We start from the raw sequence: 18065 nt of genomic DNA on the forward strand, positions 1-18065 counted from the left end.
TTTCGTTTAAAATGTTTAAGGCTCTAACGCAAAATATCTTCTCACAACATAACTCAAATGAACAACACATTATTGAAAGAAAATATATGTGGCAAAACTTTTGAACTACATATTGAATACGAATTTTAATTTTGAAAGTGTACATCATAAACACTGTCTGTTATCGAAAGGAGGGAAAATTTGTGATTGAAATAATATTTTTCCAGCATATCTTGAAAGGAGATCTTGTGTTTGCAAAAACAATATGTAGAATATTGGCAGTAATTATTATTCTAACAGCACATCTTGCAAGAATTGCGAAATATATAAATGGTGTACATTTAGCTTGACTAAATAATAAAATTTAAAACAGTATAAATATAAAGAACAGCTTATTTTTACAAGAAGGCAAAAATTAATGGCTAAATCAATGGTAGATTGGACGTCAAAAACTATTGCGGCGTAATAAAACGAAAAGAAATCAAAAATTGCGTTCATAATCATAGCTCTTGTGCTACTTATCCTCGAATGTCGTTTCTCTGGATGTCGGTTCCCCGAATGCCAGTTCCTCGAATGAGTCGTTTTCCCAAAAAGTGATGCAGTTTATATAGGTGCTATAATAGTCTTTAATGGCTGGAAGGCGAACGATCAAGAACGATAAGCAATCAAAAGAAGCAGGTATTCTGTCGTTCTCGGTTATACACATGTTGGCAAAAATATTGAGGACGGTAAAACTCGAAAGAACCGCCAATTAAATAAAGAAGGGTGCATATCAGATGGCCAGTTCGTTCACCACCACAAGTGCTACAAACTTTTCGGGGAAGTGGACTTTTTGTTGAAGCGGGATAATGGGGGAACTGGTATTCGGGATACTGGCGTTCGGGGTAACGACATTCGGGGAACAGACATTCCGGGAAAAGTAGCACAACCCATCAAAGTAACTGCAGTAATCGATTTCTCTTTTCGCTGATTACTTAAGCAGATCAATGTTATCAATTGCCGCCCTTTTGTCAGTTGGGAACAACAAAATATCTAAAAAATAAAGCTTCAAAGAACAGCCTATGTATAAAAGTAGGTGAAATTTGTTTATATTTCAAATCAACAGTTTTCATGCCTATAATTATGGTTACATCAAGTTTTGAAAAAAAATCCAATGTTTGAAAGAAGGGTAAATTAATGCTAAATATATCAAAATCTTCAGTGCAAAAATGTATTCCAACAGCGGAACTCAAAAAAAAGAATTAATATATGAAAGAAGGGTAATTTCCGTATAAATTATAAAATATTATTGGCAGTAACTTTCCTAATATGCTTAAGTTTATTCAAGAGCATATGATTGTAGAATAAAGTGATATTTTGTATCAATTATTGACTCCACAACAAGCCGCACTAATTAGTGGTCGTTTTGTGTTCATATTCTCCCACTGTGCAACGATGGGTTTAGGAAGCAAATTAGAACGACAATTCCCGTACACATTGCTCGTGCAGATTACTATGAAACGTGTCAAATCTAAGCCAGCTGTTGCCATCATCGTCGTCGTTAGCGTGGAGTGGTCTTTGGTGATTCTATCGACGAAATGACATCCTAAACCACTCCGACAAACCTTATAACATCATCCTTGCTCCAACCGGAGCAGCATCATCTATCCAATGCAATGGGGGCTAACATAGCTTAATGGTAAAACGCGAAGCTCATCAGCCTGACCAGACTTAGGGTTCAAATCCTACCGGCCGAAGATCTTTTATTTTCTCGACTCTTCAGAGCATAGAGTATCTTTGTGCTTGCCACACGATACACGGATGCAAAAATAGTCAATTGTTAAAGAATGCTCCCAGTTAATAACTGTGGAAGTTTTCGCAAGAACATAAAAATGAGAAGTAGACTCCTTCCCAGTTGGGACGTAACACCAAGAAGAAGAAGAAGCATCATCCATCGGTCGTTCGGTTATATGTCGTGGGAATTATGGCGGGACGACATGATTTATGATGCAGCCAGCGTTCTGTCATCTGGAAATGAATGATAAGTGCAGTGTACGAGTTCAACAATATCGAATTAATTGGTAAAGCATTGTCCCATGGCTCTGGGCTAGAAGTGGTGGTTAGTCTTTGATGCACACGGAGAGGCAATCAGAAGGGTTCTCATATTGGCTTTGGTTTATGTTCAGTCGTGTGGTGCTATTGTTGACTGTGCTGAGTTGCATCCCGTGGTCATCTGCTGTAGTGGTTATTGCTCAGCATCACTGCAAAATGAAGTGAATTGTACCTGCGGTGAATTTTGTGGAACTAGTGAAGAGTAGAGTTGAAAGGAATTAACTACAATTCAATCCAAAACCAATCCAAAGCCAATCCACAGCTTAATCAAAATCAATCCAAGCTCATCCAAATCCAAACGACATCAAATCTCCATAGCTAATTCAAATCAATATAAAGTCAAAAAAATAAATTCAAAGCCAATCCAAAGCAAATCCAAAGCAAATCCAACGCCAATCCAAAGAATATCATAATCCAACCCAAATCAAATACCTGGATTTGCCTTGTATGGATATGCAAAAAATCTCCATTTCCTTATGGTAAGTCGGAATTCCCTACCGCAGCATATCTCAGCTTCCACCTGATAAAGGGTGATATACGATATGTGATGAAGCCGATGACCGGACATGGAAATAGTTCAAACTGCAAATCCCATCAAAGCAAGATGGCAAGGTCACCCCAGGTAGGTGCTGCAACGCAAAGCATAGAATATAGACACCGTTTGGTAAGTTGTTGCCTCCTTTGAAAGACTGGGTCAACGCAGCAGCCAATAACCATCCGAAGGACATTATTATGTCATCCCCTTTGCCATTGGTCCCAGCAGAGAGAGAGAGAGAGAGAGCTGAGATCTCACCAGCATATCAGTTTCGAAGCATGATTATGTGGCCTGGTAAGCTGGTCGGGTCAGACCGAGTGCCGAGACCCATCAAATGGCAATGATTATGTAGATGAAGAAGATGACAACGTTTGGCGAGTACTCGTCTGCTACGACGATCCGTTGCCACACAGAGGTCCAGTTTCTCGTAAAACTGTTAAAAGCTTGATTTCCAAACATTAAGTTAAATCACGTAAATCCTTAATTTTTTATCCAAATCTTGACTTTTTAATCTCTACCAAATGCCGTTAAAATCAATATATTATATTGGTCGATAACTCTTCTTACATAGAATTCCTGAAGCCAAGTTAGTTTCATCTTCAGTTAATTTTATTGAATTAACAGTTATTATTGTGGGTATTATAACAGGGTGAGTGATAGTTTTTTGTAACAAAATCTGATAATTTCTTCATTCTGTCTTGAAGAAATTTCAAATTTTTAAAGCAAATGCTGGTACGATTACTTTAAACGGCTAAAAGTCTTGTATGAAAAACAGGAGTTTTATAAGAATTTTGTTCTATGAAAACTAAAACATAATACGACTATGCCCAAAATAGAGTCTTCAGCCATAAATGATGTTCCAAAACACTTTTCATGGCTTAAAATAGCAAATTATTGAGAATGCGGAATTTTGGCAACGTTTTAAAAAATCTGGACCACTGTGTGTTAGTCTTCCGATAGCACGGAATGTAAGAAAAATGACCGACGAGTGTGGTGGAGCAAAATAAAATCGTAAATGTCTCGGCCGAGGGCCAAGCCCGAGAAGTTTGCTGTCGCTTCTTTCCACGTCATTAATTTCGGTTCCGTAGTGTGATTTGACTTTTGAAGCACTCTGGTGGTGGTTTGGTTCCTGACAAAGTGGCGCAACATTGGGTCGGGATGTGGCCTGAGATTGGCAAAGTGGTGGTTAAAAACCAATTTGGCCAAAGCCCGGGCGGCATTAGAGCCCTTGATTACGGAGACATGGATTAGAGTGGCATTTGATGTAAAGTTTACGGGTTTCCGTTAAATCATAGGTTGGAGGAATAGCCGTGCTAGAATTCTATTTTGTTTGTTTCCAAGTTGATCGAAGATTTATAGATTTATGTTAGATGGACGAAATTTAGCAATATTTTGTTTTTTTCGAATCGTTCGAAAAAAATGGATGATACTTTTCCTATGTACCGTTTTGATTCGAATCCCGGTCAGCTTCAAATTCCGGACACTCTACTTTGTATGGGAAAGATTTCACTCGAAATGTTTCAAAATGCGCCGTCAAAAAGTTCCCAATTTGAATGATGATTTTTATAAACATTTTACATAGCAATCCATGAAAATTTACAATGTTCAACTAGTTTTGACGTCTTTTTAACGTCGTGACGCGTGTAATTAATGATTCGATTATTCTGATTGCGTTTTAGAAAGGCTGTCCGGAATTGGAAACAAAGTGTCCAGAATATGAATCGAAAGTGTGGTTGTGTCCGGAATAAAAATCATGAAGAGGCCGAATATTTTTATCGATTAAAGTGAATCAAAGATGTGGAATCCGAATCTTCGCCCACCATTTGAAATTTAAGTGTTTTCAAGGCCTGATTACGTTAAAGTTTTGTGCAGAACGATTCAATTTATATGTGTAGTGATTAGTTGTAATTCACTGAAGCCTTAAGTGTCCGTAATATGAATCAACACGGTAACAGTAAAGGTAATGAATCATTACTAACAGCGAAGACTCTTCTATATTGACGAGAGTATAATTCAATAATATAAGAGTTCTATAAACATTGCTAAAATTGTTATAAAACCAATAGCTACAACATTGTTTTGGGTTTCTTAAAGGTTGCAGGCAGTTGTCAGAAGTACTGAGTAGAATCCAATACAAGGTCATGAATCCAAATCTGTCATAATTTGCACTTTTTTTTATTGTTTTCTTGACAGTCTTAATGAAGCTTGTTGGGTAGAAAATAACCATATGACTAAAATAATAGACTATCTTCTTTGCTTGTTTGTTGGAGACATGTACACGGGTAGAAATCAGAATCCAAAAACAAGATTATGATTTTAGTGTGTTTTCATCTTATGAAAATACACCATGATTTGGACTCATGATATCATGAGTCAGATTGCCGTAACGCAACACACGCGTTTGGTTTTTGTTGCTGATTGCTCGGAATCATGATTCAAATACCAAAAATGCTGAGTCGCGAATCCGTTAATGATCGACGAAATAAAAAAAAGTTAAAAATAGCATACATTGAGATTCGAGCCAAGAACCTTCCGATTGTAAGATACGTACTCTACCACTCAACCACTTCGTTATCTTGAATTAAGAGTGATCGATACGAATGACTTGAAGCAAAGTGCGCCGCTCAGTGTTTTCACACTGGATGTTACGCTTATGAGCAATCATGATTATGACTCCAGGAACCATGATTTTTGATCCTGATATTATGACCTAACCAATTTATGAATTTCATGATTTGTAAATCATGGTGAGGGGATCGGATTTTTATCCGTGCAGCATTATACCTCGCACATTTTCATGAGGTGTGATGTCGAGAGAGTGTTCTAAACAAGGCAGTAAAGAACAATGACCAATGGCTATACCTACGGCAAATCTCTTCGCCGGGCCCTGAAGTTCATTGGACAACTTCCCAGACAACCAGAAGTCGCATAACATTACGTAACTCATTCATGCAAATTATAGCACAACCTTATATCTGGCTATTTGGCAGTAACAAATCTAAAAGGGAATTTTTCCGCTAGGTGGCACTAGTGACTTCTTCAATCTTCAATATCTCAAGATCCTGATAAGCTAGAAGGTTGGTGACTTTGCCAAAGTTGTCAAGCAGATCAAGAGCTATCTGGCAGTAATGAACCTGATTGGAAATGTATCTGCTAGGTAACGCTAGCAACAAATTTCCTTCAAACTTCTTTATCTAGAGATCCTGATGAGCTAGAAGGTTGGAACGAAGTGCAAGGCTGCTAGGCTAGGCAGTTTGCCTAGTCTTTTTCTGTTGCATATGATAAATTGCTATATGTGAGTACGTCGAGAAAGCCCAAGAAAGCGTTAGCGGCCTTGAAAAACGAAAAAAAAACATCGTCTTTCTAGAACTACATTTACGAAAATGGCTTTCTAAAACCTACATAAATTGAGTTAGTACAGAGAACAACAAACAAGCAAGCCCATTTTTCCGGTACGTGTCGTCTACTGATTGAATCCATTTTTTTACAAACCGCAACACAAAAACCGATTCATGGGATTCACTTTCCGTCTGTAAGCTCTGTAGATTCGTACAGCCTCTACTACAGGAAACTATTTCCGCAGGCCCGGTACCTAGGACACGATGTAAGCAAATGACATGCTGCATCCGACTGATAAAGTCCTTTCAACATTCGGTCTTCACGGAATGTTTCCCCGCTGGGCGGCCCGTATGGGAATCAAATGCAGCGGCAAAATTTTGTAGAGGCCTCTATTCGGTTACAAACCGGCCGTATTTTTTCTTCCAATTCGTACCGTTTCCATTGGTCTGGAATATGTGCCTAGTGTGTGACATCTTTCGCCGGGTGTTGGTCGTGAAACCATCATGGGCACTAATGCAGGCAAAAACGGGCTAAGATGCAAAGATTCACTTTTTTCAATCAATTAATTAACGCTGTAATACCCCAAATTTTGAGTTTTGACAAGAGGTATTTTCATTTTTCTTCTTATGGTATATTCTGATTATTTTTTTTTTCAAAGATTATCATATTTTTAGTGTTTTTGATACTTAAAAAAACTAACAATTTAAAAAAATCTTTTTATGTTTTTCGAATTGCACCAAATTTTGGGCAAATTTAATGTTGAAGAAATATTAAATGCACAATTTTATGGCATTGCACATTAATTCATGCTATGGCAATTGTAAGTTATAATCGAACAAAATTTATCAAAATTTCAAAAATCAAAAATAAAATAAAGATGTTTTACAGTGGCAGACTGATATCCATACATGCTGAAAATCAGTACACTTTAAACAAATAGTAGCCATTTTTTTATGAAGTGTGTGGATTTAGAATCTTATCTTAGGTGTATGAATTTCGATTCCGCACGTTAATAATCATTAGAAGTATCCTGATATACGGTGGAAATTTGAAACCGTTTTCATATCCGATTTTATACAAATAAATTAAACTCCAAAGCTAGAGTGAGGTGTAAGAGGGTACAATTTAAATGATACTAAATAACTAAACCGACAAAGTTAAAAAATGCATCAAAAAGATATCTCTCTGAGTTTTAACCATGATTACTTTGAAATGCCTATAATCCAATATAGGACATTTATTATTTTATGACAACCCTATCGCCCACTTCTATTGTCTACCGTGTCACTCGAGAAGCTAGAAGTTCTCTCCTGGGAAAATTGTTCACCTAGCGCGGGTAGGTTTGTCTGCTGGTAAGCCCACAAGGAAAGAAGCTGTTGCAGTTTCGTAACATGATTCCGCCCGTCGGAAGGGGATTCCAATTCTCCATCGTCGTCATCACTGTGCCGGTCTCTCTAGAGTCTAGCTGGAGGATATATTTATAAGCATATTGGAAACTCGGCTTGTTGCATCTTTGCTGGCGAGCAAGGGCGTGGGTGGATGGAAGAAAAAGTTACGGCCAACAAAATAACAATGCCCTCGCTAATGAACAGTTTTATCGAGCGAGAAATGCTGGTCGGAAATGAATATTGGCATATCCATGGATTGTTTGCACCGGATCCGGAGTACCGTTTTGATTCATATTACGGACAGCTTTTAATTCCGGACACTCTTCTTTGTATGGGAAACATTTCACGCGAAATGTTTCAATTTTTGCCGTTCAAAAGTTCGCACTTTCGAACCTTGTTATAATAAACACTTTTCATAAATATCTAAGAAAATTTACAATGCCCAACTGCCTTAGACGTCTGTTAAGTGGTTTGGCGATTTGAATCGACCATTTGACTTCTCTATTTATGATTTTCATGAGCTGTCCGAAATTAGAATCAAAGTGTCCGGAAATCAAGTCAAAAGCAATGAAGCGTCCGGAATAAGAATCATGGGAAGTCTACACATTTTCATTTATTTAAAATTATTCATGTTGCGGAATCAAAATCTTCACCCACTATTCGAAAGCTAAGGATTTTCAAGGCTCGATTACGTGGAGGAATCATTCAAACTGATTTATTTTATATGCTTTTCGATGGGTAACACTTCGCTGAGGCCTTAAGTGTCCGTAATATGAATCAAAACGGTACTTTCTACGATAGGGTTGATGATTTCTGTATAGCTTGGTAAGCTACAAGGAGGCTGGTGGTGTATATTTATTATAAAATATAACTATTTAATCGATATAAACTTGTTTTCGAATGTTTACTTCGCGAAGAATTTAGAATTAATTCATTGATTTAGATCATTATTTTGTGATCAGTGTGTATTTTACTTTCGTGCTGTGCGTATAAAAAAAGTACTTCTTAAGAGCTATATATATCGGTGCTTTCTTTTTAATTCTTTTGTTTTAATCACTCCTCTCATCATGATAACATGTCTACTTGAAGGTTTCAAGGCTTTTGGTTTATGTGGAAATATTATTAGCTGAGCTTTAGAAGCATTAGGAGAAATCTTCCAGCTTTTCAAGTATGATGAAAATACATTCAAACTGAGTTGTGTTTGAACCTTCGACCGTGACGCTTGCTCCTGCGGGGCCGGCGATGAGGGCAGGATTAAACATGTCGCGCGTCGGTCGAGTAAAGTGAAAAAGTGCCGCGTTCGATTAGTTCTTTTTGATCTTTCGACCTTAACGCTTGCTCCTGGGCAGTGCGTCAAGAAAGCCCGAGCAGTCGCCAGTTGTTTTCCCTCTCGGGTCACGCGCCTATTTTCTCTGAGTGCTTTTAAATAGCCGAGCAAACGAGTAAAGTTGAAAGTGGATTGTTGTTGCTCAAGGATGACGGATCAATTGGTGAGCTCGTTTCATGCTACTATTTCTAATCTATAAAATATGTATGACTGCACCTTTAATCGTTACAACGGTGAGACGTAAATATGATTTTTCCACAAACTATGAAAGGTTCGTCACTGTGAGTGTCGACATATAATCTGATTCATATATTATTTATGTCTAATTTTTTTTTTCAAAACGCCTTTTTCCTTTTACCTCTATTTTTGTAATTAAAAAAAAACTTTGAATGGTTTGACAATACGAGTGTAGACTTGCGAAAGGTTCACTTTATTCAACAAACTTTGAAAGGTTCGTCACGTCAAGTGTCGGCATAATTTTTCTCTACATAGATATTGTTCATATCAAATGAAAATATTATATTTACATATAAGCATGTTTATATCTCACCAATAATTATTTATCATGGTCTAATCGCTTATCAAAGTGAATCCTGTGACCCAACGATCCTCCCCACTAACAAACATTCCTCCCAGTAGCCTTTGTGGAGATGCAGAGGCAAACACGGCCTCTAAATAGCAAAGGTTACACACTAACATTCCTTACCCCAATCCCACCTGACTGCAAGGACGTGGCCGGCGCCGTTATTGACCATGTATAAATAGAGGCACTGAATTATGCACACTGAAGAAGATTATGGCCCATCCCAGCCAATCTTCTAGTTGATTCTTTGTGCATTTTCACTGATTTTGGTCAATCACGGAATAGCAACCATTGATATGTGTAGTCAGTCTAAGCTAAGCTATGCTATAGCAAACCTGAAACAATTCCTAGATGATTCCTTGTAGAAATTGTTCATAGGAGAAATTCCTGAAAAAAAGACTGTAGAAATCTCTGAATTCCTTGGGAAATCACTGGTGAAATGTCTAAGCTATGATGAAAATACATTCAAACTTTTTTGAAATCTACTGCAGATGACACGCAGGCTCCGTCCTTCGGTGGAGAGGCCTGTGTCATAGGCAAACAAAGATTTTTGAAATCCTTGAGGTAACTCAGCTAGGTCAGCTCCATTAGGGGATTTTCTCTCCAAATCGCAAAGCACTAGGACCAGATTGACTTATCATCGATCATATGTCAATCATTCTACAATATTTATCATATCATAGTCCGTGTAAGCTCAACGTTAGACATTTATCGATAAGGGAACCAAGTGTTCCGATAGATTCGTATCTGTTCTTGATTCACTTTTTCTACAGCCTCCCATTCCCCATGCACCTGGCTCGTTGAACGTCGGTCAGCCTGATTGAGCCTTTGTTTTCACGGTCCAGTTTTTTGCTGCGTTGGTTCATCAACAGAGAACAAAATGTTTGGATTTTCCCTCGCTCTGGGAAGCAGAAAGTTTGACTGTTATGTTTTAATTTAACAAATCTGGAGTAATTTATTATTGAGGTGAAAACAAATAATTCAATTTTGTTTCGTAATTTAGTACTTCCAGTCAAATCACAAGTTTTAAATGACGTTGTCGAGAGCAAGAAATACAATCGATTTAGCTATAAATCAAAATTTCTTACGACATTTTGAAAATGTACTACCGTAATCAATAGTAACTATACAGATGGATGGAACCATCCATTGATGTGAACATGGATAAATTAGAACTAAACACAAAAAGGGCACGGGTAGGCTATACATCAGGATCGAACAGTAAAAATGCCTTTTGAGGATGATTGAAATTTTGTCCCACAAAGAAAACAGTGCTCTGTGCCCTTTGGGTTGAATGATGGAGGTAGAACTTGATTGGTCGCTTATTGAAAATATTTGTTCTCAATTTAGATGTGTCACTTTCCCATTATAATGAGAAGTGTTTGCTAGATTTGTGAGAAGTTATATCGATGTAAGGCAGTGGTCCGCAGCATAATGGACTATGTGGGCCATCTTCTTCTTCTTTTTCTTCAGCTTAGTGTTCAATGAGAACTTCCACAGTTATTAACTGAGAGCTTTCTTTACCAAATTAGCCATTTTCGCATACGGTAGGTACGATGATACTCTATGCCCAGGAAAAGTTAAGGAAATTACTATTACGAAAAGATCCTGGACCGACCGGGAATCGAAACCAGACACCTTCAGCATGGCTCTGCTTTAAGGTGTGGCCCACTCAGAATTGGAACAAACATCTTTGTTTCTTACAACGACTCTAGTGGTCCAATTTAGAAGCTGAACGTCCATGTGTGCTCTATAACAATAATAACATCACATGATTTTTTTTCGCAGCTTAATTTGAACACACAAGCACGGAGTGCCTTAATAATAAAAAAAAAAAAAAAGTGTACTTTCGCTTGTTAAACGAACCTAAAATTGTTGTAGAATCACATATTGGTTGTAAATCTATCAATCCTTACGATCGCTGGATGAATTATTAAGGTTATATAGTGATTTAAATCAAATTGATATTTCATCATTTTTAGGTGAGTTAATGGAGAGTGCGGGTAAGATCCACACTCTGTTGGGGTAAAACCGACACATCCACTTTGAGTAGAATTTATACGTTGTGAACACCACCATCACATTGCATATTTAAAAGAATGCTTTAAACATGACTTGCGACATTTATAACCCCTTCCTCCAAAGGATTATTCACATATTACGTAAATTATTAAGGAAAGGGCAAAGATCCACTAAATATATGTGAAAATTTCAAATGACCCATGCTAAGATTATAAAGTTGGGGTGAAGACACATGGATATCATTAATTTGTGTTCATGGAATGCTTACGAAGATGAAGTTGTAGCGAATGATTGGTTATGAAAATAAATACTGTTTTATTTTAACAAAACAGAAAAGTGTAATTATTTTTAGATAATAAAAACTGTCGAACCTCATTGTTTGTAAATACACAATAAGATTAATTTATGTGAAAAATTTCAAATTCTATTAATTCTGAAATTTCAAATGAGAAAAATTTGTTAAAGCTTCATCAAATAAGTTGAAACGTGATAACATAGAAATATTTTTTTTTAATACTTTATGATAGTTTGTGGCAAGTCATATAGTGTCATATTTTACATGTTAACAAGGTCGCCATCCGTGAATTTCACTAGAAATACTCACATAAGGGGATTTTTTTTTATTATCGGAAAATTTGGGCCGGAGGTTCTCCGATTTGTATGAAATTTTCACCAGAGGTAGAGCTCGTGGATATATGACCAAAAGTGAAATTCAAAAAAATCATAGTGGCCTATTTTCCCGGAAAACTCTAGGTGAATTTTCACGATTTTCCTATATACCTCAAACTTTAAAAATTCATATCTCCAGAACTATGCATCGTAGAACAAAAGTCTCAGATGTTTTCTCAGCAATCCCTTAAAAATATAAAAAGAAAAATATTTCCCGGAAAATTTTTCACCATGGAGAAAATTGTCGGAAAAATAGCGAAAAAACTATCGTCTGTATCATGAAAAATTTTCAAAAAAATATTTTTTGTTTCATTAATCCATACTCTAACTTTCGGAGTAGTGCTTCGTGAGGCCCAAGCAGGACAGTTCGGTTTTGCGTCGTCCGTTAGATTTTGCTCACAATTTCGCGCGTTTTCGTCGCCGGAGAATTTTTTTTTCCTGTTTGGAGCGTCTTGCTGGGTAGTGCTTCGTGAGGCCCAAGCAGGACAGTTCGGTTTTGCGTCGTCCGTTAGATTTTGCTCACAATTTCGCGCGTTTTCGTCGCCGGAGATTTTTTTTTTCCTGTTTTGGAGCGTCTTGCTGGGTAGTGCTTCGTGAGGCCCAAGCAGGACAGTTCGGTTTTGCGTCGTCCGTTAGATTTTGCTCACAATTTCGCGCGTTTTCGTCGCCGGAGAATTTTTTTTTCCTGTTCGGAGCGTTTTGCTGGGTAGTGCTTCGTGAGGCCCAAGCAGGACAGTTCGGTTTTGCGTCGCCCGATCGATTTCGCGCGTTTTCGTCGCCGGAGATTTTTTTTTTCCTGTTTTGGAGCGTCTTGCTGGGTAGTGCTTCGTGAAGCCCAAGCAGGACAGTTCGGTTTTGCGTCGTCCGATAGATTTTGCTCACGGTTTCGCGCGTGTTGTCGTCGCCGGAGAATTTTTTTTCCCTGTTTTGGAGCGTCTTGCAGGGTAGGTATTTGGGAAGGCCCAAGCAAGACGGTTTGTTTTCGGAACGCCAAGAAGTTTTGCTGTCAGTGTCAGTTTTGTGTTCAGTCGAGGATGAATTACCAACTGGTGAGTTCGTTTCATGCTTATGATAACACATTTTTTCTTGAAAGCGTAACTTTTATGTAATATTAAAACAAACTTTGTATGGTTCGTCACTATAAGTGTCGGCATTATGCTATTTTCTTATACAATTTCAATATACATATATTTTTCTCTTTTTGACATTATTAAAACTTATCTTTTGAATTGTTCGACATTGTGAATGCTGACGTATTTTTTAAAACTTCTACCATATCGAGACAAAATGCACAGTAATACTCATATGTCATTTTCAAACAAACTATGTATGGTTCGTCACTACAAGTGTCGGCATTATTCCTATTTCATATAATTTAAAATATATACATGTAATTTTCAGTTTTCGACATTAATAAAAACGTCTTTTGAATTGTTCGACATTATAGATGTTGACATATTTTTTAAAGCTTCTACCAAAAACTTCTCGAGACAAAAATACAAAACTAGCTTTACATATAAGTCGTATATTTCCCCCTTGTCCATGGATCGCATCACCGACCAGAGGTGACTCCCAGATCTTTTCCTCCCTCACTAATAAACACCCTTCCCGTGGTGATTGTGGAGATGCAGAGGTATTCTCGGTCTCTAGAAGCAACAATCATTACACCCTAACATTCCTTTCCCATCCCAACTGACTGTAAGGACTTGGCCGGCGCCGTTATTGATCAATAATATTAGATCTGCTAAAATTGCACTTCGAGAGTAAGCGGAAACTCCCATCCCTTATTCATTTGGATCGTAGTGCAATTCTTACCAGTTCAGATCAATCACGGAGTAGCAACCATTGACATGTACAGTCAGTCTATGCTATGCTATGCTATGCTTAATCCATACTCTAACTTTCGTCCATAGACGCCAAAGTGGTATCTTTTACCGTTTAGGCGCCAGAACTGAAAAACCGATAACCACCCGCGCGCTTCCCATAGGAAAATGTGTTCTATTGTGGGCCTCATAACCGTGCGCTAACGGCGGCAGTAATTTACACGCATTGTAAGTGTAACGCAGTAACCCATCCTTCCCTTTCCAGTCAGAAGAAGCTTTTCGTCAATCGGAGCACTCTCCATTTGGTCTGTTGGGTGTTTTGTATGTCCTTTGTTCGTAGCCCTTACCATTGAGACTAACAGTCTTTAATTGAAAGCAATGCTTATATCAAATAATATTGGTAATGATATTGGTAATAAGTACTGACCCACAGTATCAAGTAGTTGCCAAGCAAAAAGGATGTTTATGCATACATAAAGTGCTAATTGTAATTCACTTGCTTTTTTCAATTTTGGTCAATTTATCAAATGATTAGATAATGAACTAAAAGCGCAAGCATAAATTTTCTGTTTTGTTTCCTATACAAAGCAAACATATCTGATATAAATTCTAATTGAAGCTTAGAAGAATACAGTATAGTATTTGCATGTATATAATATCAATCAACTGTATAACACTCAGGGACGATATCTATTGTTCCATTGATGGCTGCTGTGGAATAATCCTCTGCCAGTCAGCGTGCATCCTCTACAGTTGGCGCCAGCCCAACAGCGCGCCAAACTGTATTGAGAAGCGAACGCGCGTAATGAATAATTATTGCATGTTTTGACTGTCTGTATTGTGCGCCTGTATAAAACGCACCCATTTAACTTGTAAGAATGTAGTTTCTCTTGTATCCCCACTGAGTAGGTATGCTGCCTCTCAGTGGTGGTAGTAAATCAGTTAAAGTGAAAGTCGTTCGTTTGATTTGTCGTCCGTTGAATCGTAAAAGACACAACGTAGGAAAAACGTCCTGGCCAAAACAGCATATTTAAAACATATTGATAAGTTTTCAAAGAAAGTGGATCTTGAGATTGATCCTTCAAACGTTAGCATAATGATTGATTTTTGTAAGAACTTCCCGTGCGGTTCCCATAGAGGTTATCAGCTTTAATACTAAATAACATTGCTGATAAAGGACTCATAAAACACCCAACAGACCAATGGAGAGTGCTCCGATTGACGAAAAGCTTCTTCTGACTGTAAAGGGAAGGATGATTTATTGCATTACACTTACAATGCGTGTTAATTACTGCCGCCTACAGCGCACGGTTATGATGCCCACAATAGAACACATTTTCCTATGGGAAGCGTGCGGGTGGTCATCGGTTTTTCAGTTCTGTTGCCTAAACGGTTAAAGATACCACTTTGGCGTCTATGGACGAAAGTTAGAGTATAGATTAATAAAATAAAAAATATTTTTTTGAAATTTTTTCATGATACAGACGATAGTTTTTTCGCTATTTTTCCGACAATTTTCTCCATGGTGAAAAATTTTCCGGGAAATGTTTTTCTTTTTATATTTTTAGTGGATTGCTGAGAAAATTTCCTTTCGATTTCAATAAAAGACTTTTGTTCTACGATGCATAGTTCAGGAGATATGAGTTTTTAAAGTTTGAGGTATATAGGAAAATCGTGAAAATTCACCTAGAGTTTTCCGGGAAAATAGGCCACTATGATTTTTTTGAATTTCACTTTTGGTCATATATCCACGAGCTCTACCTCTGGTGAAAATTTCATACAAATCGGAGAACCTCCGGCCCAAACCTGTCCGATAATTTAAAAAAATGCCCATAAGCTACAGAGATAGTCTTCCGATTACAAAGATTCCCTGAAGTTAGATTATTTATTTATTTATTTGGTTCAATATATTCAACACTTATGGTTGCACAGATTGTGACTTAATCTAGATTTCTTATCCTACTGGCAAAAACATTTTTAGAGATATTCAGGTCAAATTTATCGGAAACATCATTAAATAATCTGCAACTATCGTCAAAAGGGTCAAAAAAAGCGTATTGAGTGCGTCTAGTAGGAATCCACAAAATAGAACGATTACGAAGACTGCGCACAGGAGCATAAAAACAAATATTACCTAACAAATAATTACAGTCAATACGATTCATAATCAGGTCAAACACGAATAATCTGCGCAATTTTTTCCTGCGGTTTGCTAGCGTTTCTAGGTCAATTAGTTGACAACGGTCTTCATAGGCCGGTAGTTCGATGGGATTGGACCACGGTAGACGACGTAACGCGTATCTAAGAAACGATTTCTGGACGCTCTCTATGCGATGGCACTGTTCGTTATGATACGGTGCCCAGACTTGGACAGCATATTCCAAAGTGCTACGCACTAAGGAGCAAAAAAGAGTTTTTAAAGCATACACGTCGTTGAAGGCAGCTGTGTTGCGCCGGATGAAACCCAATAGTGCATACGATTTGGCTGTGACGATAGAGATATGCTCGTTAAACTTAACTTTAGAGTCAATAACGACGCCAAGATCTCGATTTTTGTCAACACGTTCCAATTGTTCACTGTCGAGTCTGTACGGGAAGACGAATGGAGAGCGCTGACGACTGTAGGATATCATCTTGCATTTCGAGGTGTTCACTTGCATTCCATTCCTTCCGCACCAGTCCAAAACCGTGTTCAGATCTTCCTGAACAGCACAGCAGTCTTACGGTGAGAATACGGTACGGTAGATTTTTAAGTCATCCGCGAACATCAAACAATCACAGCGAAGAAGATGATGAAGCAAAGAAAGGTGTCGAGTTTACCCCAAATGAAAGTGTCGATCTTACCCCGAGCGGACATTTATTTTTCAATGGCGTTTTCAGCTGTCGAAAAACCAAAAATTAATTTCTCCTTCATGTTGTATCAACGTAATAATAGTAAATGATTATGCAGATGCAGAACAAATAATGACATTTTAAAAATTTCACATGCGAAATAGTTAAAGAATGACAGCGAAATATTGCAACTGCTGTTGCTTCTATGTTATCCAATATGATTTAGTTGTGAGTTTTGGCAGTTTATTTGTAGCGTCAGTTGTAATGTCATTCGAAACACAACATTTCACTTGTTAAGATAGAGCGTGGTGGAAACTGCATGAAAATCTGCTAAAAACATGAAAATTCAAAGTGTGTCGAGCTTACCTACAGTGTCGACTTCACCCTGATTTTGATGATGGGTTACAATCCACTACATTGAATCTCCGCCGAATGGATAATTCTCCTCCACTGGACGCGGTTCTGAGTCAATCGCTTCCAGTCGCCCTGAACGTTAAATCCCCTTAGGCTCTCCTCAACTGCAAAAAGCCATCGTGGGCGCGGCCTACCACGATGGTAATTTTTGCGTGTCGTTCTTCCGGCGTTCGTACCACGTGACCAGCCCAACGCAGCCTGCCGTGTTTTGTGAGCTTGATTATATCCACTTCTTTATTTTTTTGTTTACCGCCGATTATTATTCGCAACACCTTACGCTCAAAAACCTCGAACACTTTCCGGTCGACTTCTTTTAACGTCCAGGAACTATCTGGAGGGTACACAATTGATCCAGGATACCCAGGAATCCCAGGTAGAAGGAGGCGGTATATCCAGGAAAGTGGATACTTTGAAAATGATGGTGAAATTTTTCTTGTGACACATCAAACTTCATGATTCTGCAAAACAAATTCACTAGAAGATATTTCAATGACTTCTAGCGACATTGTCCACCTACTGCCATATTGCGAGAATTTGGTGCCCTCAGGGAATCCCCGGAATATCGTCAGAAGTAATTGGTATTACTTCAAATGAACTTGTTTTTCAAAATTATGGAATTTGGTTCGTTTCAAATAAGGGTTCTGAACCATTTAGAAACTGGTCACTTCCCTGAGAGCACAACATCGCCTACACCGGATAATGTCGCCAGATGTCGTTAAAATGTTTTATATTGGACTTGTTTGGTCAAAATTTATGGTCTTGAGTGGCATGTATGGTTTCAGAATATTTATAAAAGCGACCATTTTCCCGAGGGCACCACATCCCTGGACATTGGTGGATATTGTCGCCAGAAGTTATTGAAATGTCGTCTATTGAACATGTTTTAAAAACTCATGAAGTTTGATGTATCGCAAGAAAAGTTTTACATTGATTCTAAAAGTAGCCGTATTCCTGGTTTCCCCCTCTACCAGGTATTCCTGGATATTTTCTTCTACTTGGCATTAACGTCCTCACTGGGACAGAGCCTGCTTCTCAGCTTAGTGTTCTTATGAGCACTTCCGCA

Source organism: Aedes aegypti, chromosome 3 (genome assembly GCF_002204515.2).
Source record: "Aedes aegypti strain LVP_AGWG chromosome 3, AaegL5.0 Primary Assembly, whole genome shotgun sequence".
Taxonomy (NCBI): Eukaryota; Metazoa; Arthropoda; class Insecta; order Diptera; family Culicidae; genus Aedes; species Aedes aegypti.